We start from the raw sequence: 13,137 nt of genomic DNA, 5'->3' as shown, positions 1-13,137 counted from the left end.
GTTGATATATGTATTGATATATGTATTTATATATATGTTTATATATTTATATCTATTTGTGTGTGTGTATATATATATATATATATATATATGTTATTGTGTGTGTGTGTATATATATATATATATATATATAGAGAGAGAGAGAGAGAGAGGGATAATAAAATTAGAGATAAGTGGGATTTTAGAATGAGGTGGGGTTAGTGCTGTTATGTAATGTATGAGTGATCTTTTATATATATTGTATGTCTACATAAGTCAGGGATTCCTGCATGGCTGGCGGTTGGAGGGCCCTTTGTGGTCTCTCTTCCAGCTCTATGGTTCTGTGTGGATTAATTCAAAGACGTCATGGCCCTGCAAGGACTGGGCAGGGCAACTGATGACCCATTCATTGGAGGAAATTGTAACTCAAAATAATAACATGAGCAACTCTGACTATAAATATCTTTTAAAGTGAGAGGGAGAGGATGCTGTTGATATCACCGTCCTCTTTAGTGAACCCTGATGGTGTGGTTCTGGCAGTCCAGGAGCTGGTTCTAGGCCACTGCCCTCTCAACTTTGTGCTCCTCAGATTCCCAGCCTTAGTTGTAGCTGTGTGTGCAATGTTGAACATAGCTATCCCTTTGGAATATGGTTTACAGGTTACTGCAAGGTTTTCTCAGAAGCACCCAGACGACAAATCTTACGAGGACAGTCTCACTGAAAGGACCCGAGGCATGTTTTAGCTTAAGAAAAGAGGATTAAAGTGTGTATGAGGAATGCAGTGTTTGCCGGCAGCTTCCCAATAATTAAAGGCTCTCGGGAAACAAGGGAGGGTGAAGGGTTTGAGGGGAGAAAACTATTATGCCAAAATTTCCCTGAGACACTTTATGGGGGAGATGAGAGAGGGGGCGGGGAAGAGAGAAAATAATATTCTCCTTCTGGAGAACGTTTGACAAAATTGCCCAACCCCATTCGGCAGCCATTAAAAAAGCAACCTATTGAGAGGGTCCTATTTGAGTATAGAATAATGGCCACTTGACCTGAAAGTGGAGTTCAGTGAGACAAAGTGAACTTCAAATGTAAGGCCCTACAGGAAATGCAGGAAAAATGAAATGCATAAACAATGGATGGGTGGCACCTGGTTTGACAGCTGCACATATGAAAAGGATCTAGAGATCTTAGTAGACCATGAGGTACACAGTGAACAACAGTGTGATGCGGTGGCCAAAAAAGACAATGCAATTCCAGGCTCCATCAACAGGAGTATAGTGTCCACACTGGAGAATGTCATAATACCACTCTATTCCACTGTCCAGTTATCAAGATGGTGAAAGGTCAGGAAACTAAACCCTATGAGGAATAAATTAGGGAGCTGGGTCTGTTTAGTTTAGAGAAATATGATTGAGAGGTGATATGATAACCATCCAAAAGGGATGCCATGTGAAAGATAGGATGTGCTTTCTTCCTGCTGCTCCAAAGATGAGAACATGAACCAGTGGAATCAAATTACCAAGATAGAGATTCCACCTAAACTTTAAGAAGAACTTCTTTAGTGTTAAGAACTGTTCAATGCTGGAATAGGCTGCCTCAAAGGGTGGCAGAGTCTCCTCCTTTGGAGGTATAGAATAAACAGTGGTTGAATGGCATTCTCCCAGGAGTACAGTGGACCCTTGTTATACACTGGGGTTTGGTTCCAAGATCCCCGTGGATAACAAAATCCGTGGATGCTCAAGTCCCATTAAATATGATGACATAGCAAAATGGTGTCCCTTATAAAAATGGAAAATCAAGGTTTGATATTTGAAATTTATACTTTTTAAAAAACATTTTCAAACCATGGATGTTTGAATCTGTATATAAAAAATCGGTGTCTAAGTAGGGCCGACTGTAGCTGTGTACTCCTGCATGGCAGGTTGGACTAGCATACTAGAGAGTGGTTGTGGTCCCTTCGAACTCTGATTCTTTGATTTTATGACTTCTGTGTAAAGGCTTCACTCTTATGCAAAATCAGACGTAGCTAAATTAATGAATTCCTGTGAAGTGAGAGGTACATCTAGCTCTGAACAGTATGTGATTTCATGTATAAATGTACATGGTACAGCCAACTTTTGAACGTCATTAGCTGTCTTTTGCTCAGTGATTCTTCTGCAGTAATTGGCACATAGTCATTTTCATCACCATGCCATGATATAATGCTTCACTTCCTCATTTCTGCATATTAAACCTTTGTTTTGTTTAGCAGGCACTTTCCTTTATGGCTGCAATGTGGAAACAAAGATCAGGGCAGGAAGTACAAATACCTAGCCCCAGAACCACTAGGGTCACTGGGGGGTGCGGTGTGTGTGTGCGGACTGTACCAGGTGACATCTCAGAAGGGGAGTGACCCCCAATCAGCCCCCCCCCCGGCACTATCCCCTGCTCTGTCTGTGGCATGCACCTCTCCATCACCCATGTGCACCCTTCCATCTCCACATGCGCCTCTCTGTCCCCCAAGCACCATCCCGTTCTTTTCCTCATCAAGAAAAGGACAGGTCAGCTTGGGAGAGAGAGTGCACACTGTCCCCAGAAGCCCTCTCCCCAAAACCCAATCAGAAGTCCTACTCCCGAAAGTCCCCCTCAGAAGTCCTGCCTCCTGCACCAGGTGAAGAGAACTAACAGTAGGTTAGAGCCACTAATCCTGGTTTAGGCTAGATTCTCCTTCCTCTGGGTAAGCTGAGCAAGACTCTTATTTGAAACTCCACAGACCTGCTGCCTAGATCTAGCAGTGCGCTAGCTTGGTACAGGATACCGTCCAAGTATCTTTAATTTACCTATAATGACCCATACTCCACCTTCTAGATTTTTATTTTGCATCTTTGGAAAGAATGTCCCACACCAAATTCCTCGTAAAAAAAATAAATGAGGTAAATATTAAAGTAAGACATTTTCTTTTCTTTCTTTCCCCCCCAACACTATGCTGTAATTTTAGAGGTCAGGTTGATCCCTGATTTACAATGCATGAAAGATGAAGCCACTTATGGTCATTCTGCCACAGGACATCTCCACTTTAGGAACCCAATTTCTGGTTCCTGCTCTGTTCCTGCTCCCTTCCTTATAACTGCTCTTGTCCTGGGATATGGGAGCAAGAGGCTGCATGTCTCACTTGCAAGGATGCCTCACTTAACTGCCACTATTTTGAGTACAGTACTACAAACAAGGACAATGAATTTTTAAGTATATTGTTAATAAAAGTACTTATTGTTCTGTTATGACTGACCATTGTAAGGCCAGTTTTACATACATCTGCACACATGGACAGGCATACATACATTTAAGTGTGTTAATAATTACACAGCAGAGAGATGGCACCAGATAAGGCAGTTGAATGCAGGCAGGTGTGTCACCATGCACCAAAAATGAACCTTGCACTTTGGAAACTAACACATAATATGAGGTCCAGAATCACGTTGGAGTTAAGTGTTGCAATACCACATTTCTGTTATGTTTAAGGTCATAATGACTTGTTCTAAAGGCACAGATGATGTGCATGTGTGTATGTGTTTCAGTACTGTACTTTTTATTTGCACACAAAGTTAACTGATTATTTATAGTACAGTATATACTCGTGTACAAGTTGACCTCATGTATAAGTCAAGGGAAGGTTTTAGGGCCAAAATCATGGATTTTGATATGGCCCATGGATAAGTCAAAGGTAGAATTTAGGAGACAGAAAGCTTTAAAATGGGTTGAAAGTAGGGGGGGGGGGGAGAGAAAATCTTGGTCGTCAGCAGAAGTACAAGAAGGAGGAGGATGAGAAGCAAAGGTTTTAAGATCGGGTTAAATTGGAGTGAAAATGGGGATATGCAAGGAGGAGGAGGAGAAGGAAAGGTTTGGAGATTGGGCTGCAAGTGGAAAAAAATTGGGAAATGCAAGGAGGAGAAGGAAAGATTTGGAGATCAGACTGAGAAGGGAATCAACACACACACACACATGCCTCACAGCTCTTTCAGAAATCACTGCAGAGGCATGGAGAGTGGGGCATGGGGGCTGCTTTTTAAAGGACCTTTATGAGCAATATTACTGTTTGTTGCTGGTAACTGCCCTCCAGTCAATCTCAACTCATGGCGACTGTGTTGACCCATATAGAAGTTGACGCCAGATTTTAGGGTCAATTTGTGGGCATAATGCTGCTCCTCTTTGCTGCAGATCATTGCCACAGCGACCAAACTGCATGGCAACGATACACCCGCAGTGTAGCCCTATGACAGCCCTTCCTGGCACTGATATTTGGGCGCTCAGACACCCATACATCATGGATATATCCCATGTGTGGGTGGTGCCCCTCAATAATGGCACTGCCCACACGTACCAGGGACCGGGAGCATGCGGTTGCTGCGCTCTCCCGAGCCCTAGTTTTGGGCCCATGATGGTGCTTCTCGCCTGTCTGTACTGGACCTTATAATCAAGTATATATGGTAATAGCATGATTATCAATAAAGATTTGTTTCCCCATTGGTGACAGCCTTGTACATTATACATGGGACTACAAGGGGTATTAACAAGTTTCTGTATTATAATTTATACTATTTAGCATCAACATGAAATAATGGAGTGAGGTACAGAAATTTGGGCTAAATTGTCATCAATATGCTGATAAAATGCAGTACAGATTCTATTAAAATAGTCTTAATCCTCATGGGGTGGATAACAGCAAGTATAAAAAGATGGATGTGGCTGGGATGGATGATTATGTAAACTTAAGGTAGGACAGGGGTGCAACCACTATTCCCATTATCCTTCACCACTGTCCATGCTGACAGGATACTGGAGCTCAGCAACACCTGGAGGGTTACCCATTCCCACGCCCTGGAAAAAAGGGTTGCCTTGTTGCTGGGTTTTTAGCCTACTTAAAGAACAACTGAAGGTTTGGGAATTATCCTAGACTTGAACCTGGATGGTGATGAACCTGCTCCTGGAGGGTGATGTGATTGCTGTGGCTAGGAACCCTTCTTACCATCTTTGGTTGGTGTGCCAATCTGCATCTGTTCCTGAGAAATGATGACTCTTCCACTGTCACATATAATTTTATAATCACCAACTTAGTTGTATGAGGCAGATATCCTGTAAAAATCACCTGGGACCCACAGTTGATTCAAAAGGAAATACCAATAGACAGAATATTGATGTGTACCTATTAATTTTGCACATGTAACACTTGTTATTAAACCTTGTTACTGCTTCTAAATTAGTTTTCAAGTGCAGTTCAAACTGCTGGGTTTGATTTATGAAGCTATACCTGGCACAAGGGTGGGATCATGATGAACCTCTGGCTTGCATACAAACATGCCTGTCTGCTTAGCCTATGTACTCTGCCTATGAGGCCCTATTTCATGTTCCACCTCTCCTAGGGACTAGGACCTAATTCATAAGGATTCATTTAGTCAGTAGGAATCCCACCAAGTTAAATGGAAGATATTCACCAATGATTTACACAGGAATGCAGCATTATCTGCATTCAGAGAAGTTGTCTGGAATCCACAAAAGTTATGCTGAAATAAACTAATTACTCTTATATAGGCTATATGATTCCTTCCATTTCTTTAGCCTTAACTGATAATTAATTGAATTAGATTTAGTGTAATTTACTGCCAGCAAATGTGTTTCCCATTGCAAGCCTTGAATAGTTCTACTCTGTGAAGTTTGTGACGAGTATTGTGAAGGCTCATGCAGTCACAGTGGATCCATGCCATGAGACTAAATGAAAGTGGGCACTGCAGCAATGTCATGAATCATATCAACACACAGGTGGCTGACACATATATGAATTGTGAAGGATCAGATTGCATACCCACCAGCTTGCTCCTTATAACGCACATTTTATTGAACTGCAAACTGTTGGCTGGTGTAATATGTTTTTGAACCTTAAAAGTGCAGCAACAAGCCTGCAAATATTTTCCTAAACCTGGGAACTGTATTTCATTATGATAATACATGCTGAATGCTTAAGTACTTAAAGGGTAACTATTTCTGTAAGGAAAATTGCCGTTTAAATCTTTCCAGCTTGCATACTTCAAAATGTATTTTAAATTATTTGGCAGGATATCATCTGAAGAATTCTATTCAATGTTCACAGAAGACAATGAGACTAAGGCCCGTTATAGACAGGCCTTAAACTACAAACTCAGTCTGTACTAGGGTTAAAAAGGGGCGTCGCTTCCGGACGCCCCTAACCCTAGTACGGACTGAGTCCGTACAAGATGGCAGCGCCCCATCTACATGGGGGCTGCCATGATGGCGTCACGAACGCGCCGCCTCCAAACGAGGGCGCGAAACGGAGCTCCTTCCTGGTTTGCGTCGCTGGTGCAGCCGTGTGAAGGATGCACCAGCGACGCAAATCAGAAAGGGGCCGAGCGGCCCCTTTCTGGGAGTCCCCGCTGCCGTTGGGTGTCCTTGGGGCTTGAAGCCCCAAGGACACCCCTTTCCAGGCTGCGGGGAAGCGGCCTTTTGCCGCTTCCCCGCGGCCTGGAAAGTGGCGGATTGGGGCCTCAGCGGCTGCCGTTCTAGCCACTAAGGCCCCGATCTGGCAGGGAAAGGTGCGCCTACAGGCCGCCCCAAAGGGGCGGTCTGTAACGCGCCTCACTTTTGTGTAAACATGCATAGCATTGTACTGTCAATCTTGTGTAAGTAGCATTTGGTTTATGTGTTTGCTAACAATTAATTACAGTCGTTCCTCCTTTTTTGTGAGGGATCCGTTCCCGACCTCCTCCAAGTTTACTGGAACTTGTTTTTAAATTGTACCATAAATTCCCTTAACTCCAATTCGAGGAGGAAAGCAGGACACAAATCAAATCAATAAATAGCTGTGAAGAATCTTCTCTGTTGAGTTCAAAATCAGAAACATAATGTATGAAGGGCTTGCCCTTTACACTCACTGTGTTAATCTGAATGTTTAGGACTTGGTTTTATATTCTGGTTACTATATAACTCTCTCAAACTGTCCAACATTTCCTGTCATTAACTGAGATTGTGATCTTAGTGATGTAAGCAGTTTTGCAGGGGACAAAAGTAGCTACAGAAAGCCAGACAAATAATTGTAACTAAAAGGATAGGGTGCAGAAATACATTCAAGCAGCAGATTTCAGTAAAATTGAAGCACTGCCCATAAAGTAGACTTATGCCCTGTGCAGACCGGCATGGCACATGCCCTGGCTCCACCCCCAGCTCCGGAAGCAGCACCATATAGTTGCAGCTATTGCGCCCTGGAAAGGCCAGATTGAGGCCATGGCATGCAGTTGCCGTGGCCCCGATCTGGCTGAAAAGGGGACAGCTGGAGGCCGCCATTTGGGGCAGTGTGCATAGCCCCCTAAAAAAAGTTATAGGATGTACGCACAGGGAATAATTATATGCTTAATGTTTTCTATTCCAGAACCAAAGTCTTAAGCAGGAGCACTGAAATCAACAGAAATATGTTGTATTTAAACTGAATTATAACATTTTTTAAAAGGATCTATGCAGATTTCATACTTTAGCCCTTTATTTCAAACAAAATAAAAAAGGGAAAGTTGTATGGAATTTTGTACTCAAGCCAAATATGAAACTACTAAAGAAACCTTTCACAATAGCTCTGTGGGGCTGCACCACACTCAACAAAATACCTCATTATCAATGAGGATTCATGAAAAGAATGCACTGTAGAGAAACATTCCCCCTAAAACTCCAGAAAAGAAACAGACATTCCTTTACTGACTTGGCTTCTCATAGCAGTGCCTACTGTTTAATCAAAAGTTTATTTATTATTATTATTTAGCATTTATTAAGACAAAAACATAACAAATATACACAAGGTAGGAGCTATATAACAAATGGATAAATGAAAAAGTATTAATTCTATCTATCTTACATCATTACTGCTATCTTCCCATAATTTTGAAATCTTTCCCCATTTCTCTTCCTATTGTTGCAAGGTTCTGTTGTTTTTAAACATTGATATCATAGCCGAAATCGCTAGTTCATTTATCTTCAAACACCATTCTGTTGGGATACTGCTGGATTTCCAATATTTTGCCCAAATCAATCGAGCAGCCGTAATCAAATATAATAAAATACTTACTTCGTCCTGAACCAAGTTGTCCTGTATTACATCAGTTACTTTCAACAGAAACAATTCTGGGTTCCGTGGTATATTTTTTTTTTAGTGGACAAAATTTCCAAAAAATGTTAACCGCACTGTACTGCCACCAGAGATGGTATATAAGGAATCACCTTTTTGGTTACATTTCCAGCAATATGAATTACCATATTTAGCTATTTTGGAAGCTTAGTTGGGGTCATGTACCATCTGAAAAACAATTTATAATAATTCTCTTTTAAGTTTAATCAAAAGTTTCGATAGTAAAATTATCACCAAATAGCTCGGTTAATGTACACAAATTGCAAACTGCTAGTTATTCCCAAGGAAACAAACCCTAAATACTGGATATTTCTAATTACTACAGGAAACCTACCCTTACTGAACATCTCATGGCTAGCAGGGGGCCTGAACAGACAGGCCAAAATAAAGCTGCATTGGGTCACTTTAGAGGTATGCTGTTTAAATGATGCATGCGTTCTAAGAGGCGTGGCTTTGGTGTGGCTTCTGGCCTCTTAGAACGCATGCATAATTTAAATAGCATATCTCCAAAGTGACCCAAAGCAGCTTTATTTTGACCTGTCTGTTCAGGCCCAAGATTATCTTTGGCCCGAGACAGACGGGTGGGAATTGCCGTCCTCAGGCCAAAATTGGGGTTCGGGAGCACACAGCAACCTTATGCTCCCGAACCCTAATACGGAGCAGTAGCGCCATCATGGCAGTCTCCAGTCCACATGGAGGCTGCCATGATGACGCAAGCGTGGTGCGGCATCTGCATGTGGCACTGCGTTTGTGTCATTGACACAACACAGTGTGCCAATGGTGTACTGATAGTGGCACCCGCATGCATCCAAAAGAACCCACTTTTAGTGGGTTCTTTTTGGAGCGGAGGGAGCCTGCGTGGTTTGGTTGCTGCGGGCTCCCTCCGGAGGGAAAATGGGCAGCTCATTTTGGGGTGGTCTGTCGAGTCCATTTATTAAGAAGGAGCATCAGATCAAATCAAAGGTGACTTCAGGTGGAGGAGTCTTCAAGTGACCATTTAGAAGATACTGTGCAGTTTTATTCAATTTTTTTACATCTTCATCACGCATATATCTGTATTAAGGGAGGAAAAAGGCAAGCAGTGAAGAATTTTAGTAACATTACAAATGGACAAATGCATAGTCTAGACTACCATTGTCCTATAAAATACTGAATTGAAGTAGAATTATTGCATGATAAAACTCTAATCTGATAAGACCATTGGACCTCAGCATCATTGCAGTCCACTTTTTCCTGGAAGCTTTTTAGCCATTTTTGGAATCTTGGTGTTACATTAGTTTAGACTCATTATGTGTTCCAACAGGGCTCTTGGTTTTTCATTTCATAAAGAACTTTACCAAACATGTTAATGGTATTAATTCACAGCACAGGAGCTTTCGTCTGGATGAAAATAACAGTTTATTACACCAGGAGGGAATAAGTGGGATGTGTCTATTTACTGTGCTCACACAGTGGCACCTCCACTTTGGTCCTGAAGAAGAACACCAACAATGCCTTTCTATGTTCCATATCGGGCAAACAGACAAATCTCTACAAAAAGGAATAAATAGATACATTTTCAACATCAGAAAGGATCAAAAGATGGTGAGAGAATGTTTTTGCCTCCCAGAACATGCTTTCACTGACTTTGAAGTAGTAGCTGTGTAGCAAAGAAACTCCAAAAGGGAGATTAGAGTAAGACATTGCAGAGTTACAATTCATTAGGAAATACCAGTCTGTTACCAATGGTTTGAACCAGGATTATGGATTGTTACCACATTACTTTGGTTAGTTGGCTTACCAAGTTTCAGGAACATTTTGTGGCTGGCAACAATTTTGTGAATGGCCAGTGTTGTAATGTAATTAGCACTGCCAAGACTTTCTGTATTTCATTATTTTTTGACTTTGACAGTAGTCTACAGTCCCAACCCCAGACTTGAGTATTTGAGGGAGGCAGATTAAATTTCAGATAACCTTTATTTCATCTGATAACATGAGCTGTAATCTACAAAAGCTCATGCTACAACAAATGTATTAGTCTTTAAAATGCCATTGGACTCTTTCTTTTTCACATTTCATGTTACTTCCAGCTTTTGCTCTGACTTGATAGAATTGGTTGACAGAATTCCAACAACATTTTTTTTACAGATAATCAGAACCTTACACATGATATTTATATTAAAAATCTTTAAAAGAACGAAAACTTTTGTGCATTAAGTTACATACAGATCTCAGCATGTTTTATAATGGGGAGGGGAACCTTTAGGCCTGAGAACAAATTTGGCCTGCAGGTAGTTCCAGCCGGGAATACAAACAGTCTGAGAGAGACCCATCCATCCCCATGCCTCTCCCTTTTTTCCAAATCCCATGCCCTAGAAATTCCCTACTCTCCTTATCTTCAAAACTAGAAAGAGAACTTGGAAGAGGCTTCAATAGGAGACTGGAGATCAGAGCACAGATTCCGCCTTCTCCAGTCTTAGTCCACTTGAGAAAATCAGTGACATGCTGGGGAATCCTTACTTGGTAGGTTTTCTGCCTTGCATTGTCCCAAATGAGGAGAAGTGAGGGGCTGGTGAAATATCTGTGACTCACAGAGTGCCCTCTGTGGGAATGCTCCTTAAGCAGGCTTCTGGGAATGCACACAACTTTGTTCCCTCATCACTTTCTTTCTCTTGTGCAGGAAATGTGAACGTGGAATAAATCTCCCAGAAAGTGCTTGCACAGTAGGTTAAGTTCAAAGGGGAAGCAAAGATGGATCCTCTGCTGTAAGAACAGATGGAGTTTACAGCCAGTGTTACAACTGTGGGGACTTGTGGCATCTGGGGGTATGTTTGGAGGGGGTGGGGATCTAGCCTGGCATCCCAAACCAGTTCCCCACACTTTTTAAATAATGCCCAAATCGAAACTTAGGATAATTTTTTTTTTTTAATGGCCAATTTCTTGAAGCAACCAAAATGACCTTATCAGTAAATTTGAACAATGCATTATAAATATGCTATCATTTTTTTAGCAATACTACTGGAAGTGGTGCTGTGTGGACTGGTTCTGGTCCCCAAGCTGGCTCCTGAAGAGTTTCCAAGAAAGTATGTAAATACCTTTAACTAATGGGAACAAATATGGTACCAGGCCCTTGCACTGGGTGAAGGGATTGCTGGTTCCCCACTTCAGCTAGCTTGCGAAGCACTAACCTAAACCATGTTCAGGTAAAACATATCGAGTAACTGGACTTTGGCCACATGATGTGTCCCCAACTATTCTCATAACATAATTGTGGCTAGTAATGGAAGCCCAAAACACTGTGTAAATGGAGCGCCCAGGACACATTAACCTAGGGCAACAAAGGTCAAGAAAATCAGCCTAAATAGACTCCACCTCTGTAATAAGAAAAGTAGTGAGAAAACAGCAAGGATGCTCAGTAACCAGCTCCATAAGCTGGAGTACAAGAGGATAACAAAATATTGCAGCATGGCAAACATCTTGGTTCTTAGCACCAGACTTGATATCTCACAGAGATCAAGAATTTTCCTAGAGTGGAGGGGCTTGGGCTTCCAAAAATTTGGGCTACAATTCCCAGTAACCAATTCCATTGTGGCTAATGAAAAAGTGTAATGGGATTTGCAGCCCAAAACGCTGGGACACAAATGTTCTTGATCCTTGCTTTAGCAGGTGAGGTGTTGGTCCACAAGCCATCACTCCCAGCTGCAATAAAATCTTCAATGTGCCCACTAATGCCTATGGCCAGGTTTTTCTATACCTGGGCACATTCTTAAAATGGCTTCTTCCAATAGAATGGCATGCTCACACAGCGAGCTGATGTTATATATCTCTTTTTACTTTTGTGCATATCCCCGCTTCCACCTACAGTCACTCCAGTTCCACCTCTCCCCCAGTTACTTTTTTATCCTTCAGCCAACCTCCAGTCTCTCACACAATTGTAAGTTTTTATCTTTGTCAATCAGCATTCAGAACTGCTGGGATGTTTGTCCTCTTTTGAATTTCCTAGCAAGACATTTTCTGTCTTTATAACTTTGGGGTTACTGCAATCTTCTGAAACCTCTTCTTGTATGGGCAATATGGTTTTGGCAAGATTTGTGGGAATCCAGGAAGAAATTGGCCTGAATCTAATTTTCAGTCCCATGTAGAGCCATTGTATTCCCATCCAGCCCATTGAATCAATGAAAACTTGGGAAGTCAACACTTGGGTTCTGTTCATTTAGCTTTCCTACTCTACCATTCTTAACCATTGGGTATAGGTCAGAAGTGCTGACTTTTGCTAGAATAGTAACTCCATATCTGAGTTGTATCACTGTTCATTGCAGAGCAAACTGAAAGTGCCACTAGTTTTTTTGTTTTGTTTTTAAAAAGCCTATTCCATCGATATCTAGATATCAGAGAGAATCTTCAAGCTTAGCCTTCACCACCCTGACATGCCGCATTTCTTTGTATGAAGAGCATTAAGTCATGTGATGATACCACAATCCAGATGCAGGCTTATCAACTCAGGGCTTGTCTACACAAGCCAAATAAAATGTCCTTCCCTGGTTTTCACAGCAAGCTGTCCAGAAGACACAGAGCCCTATCCCTAATTTGGTGCCCTATCTACAAATCTGGTCCAGACAACCTATGGCTCTTTCAGCACCAAACCCACAAAATATTAGCCTTAAACTGGAATTTAAAAAGTCACAGTTTGCTCCAGATTTTGTGAAATTCCAGTGTTTCCTACCACAATTTCTCTCAAAGTCTGGACCAATTTCTGGCCCAAAACAATGACAATGAAAAGTGTCCTGACCCAGAACAGTGACAGTGGAAAAAATAAGCTTTTTTACTCCACTACATCACCATTTCATCTAAGGTCGGAAACAAGGAATCCAGCCATATAAAGCTGGGCACATTGTTTCTGACCTCAGATTGAGCAGCAGCATGCCAACATCAGTGGTAGTGAGCAACACAGTGGTGACATATGGAGACATCAACCTGATGTTCCACCACACATAATGGAGGAATTCCAGGTAGCTCCAGTTCTCCATTTG

Source organism: Sceloporus occidentalis, unplaced genomic scaffold (genome assembly GCF_023333645.1).
Source record: "Sceloporus occidentalis isolate IW3139 unplaced genomic scaffold, rSceOcc1.0.p SCAF_104, whole genome shotgun sequence".
NCBI classification, from domain to species: domain Eukaryota; kingdom Metazoa; phylum Chordata; class Lepidosauria; order Squamata; family Phrynosomatidae; genus Sceloporus; species Sceloporus occidentalis.
The sequence above is the reverse complement of the archived record's forward strand: the minus strand, read 5'-3'. Positions refer to the sequence as shown.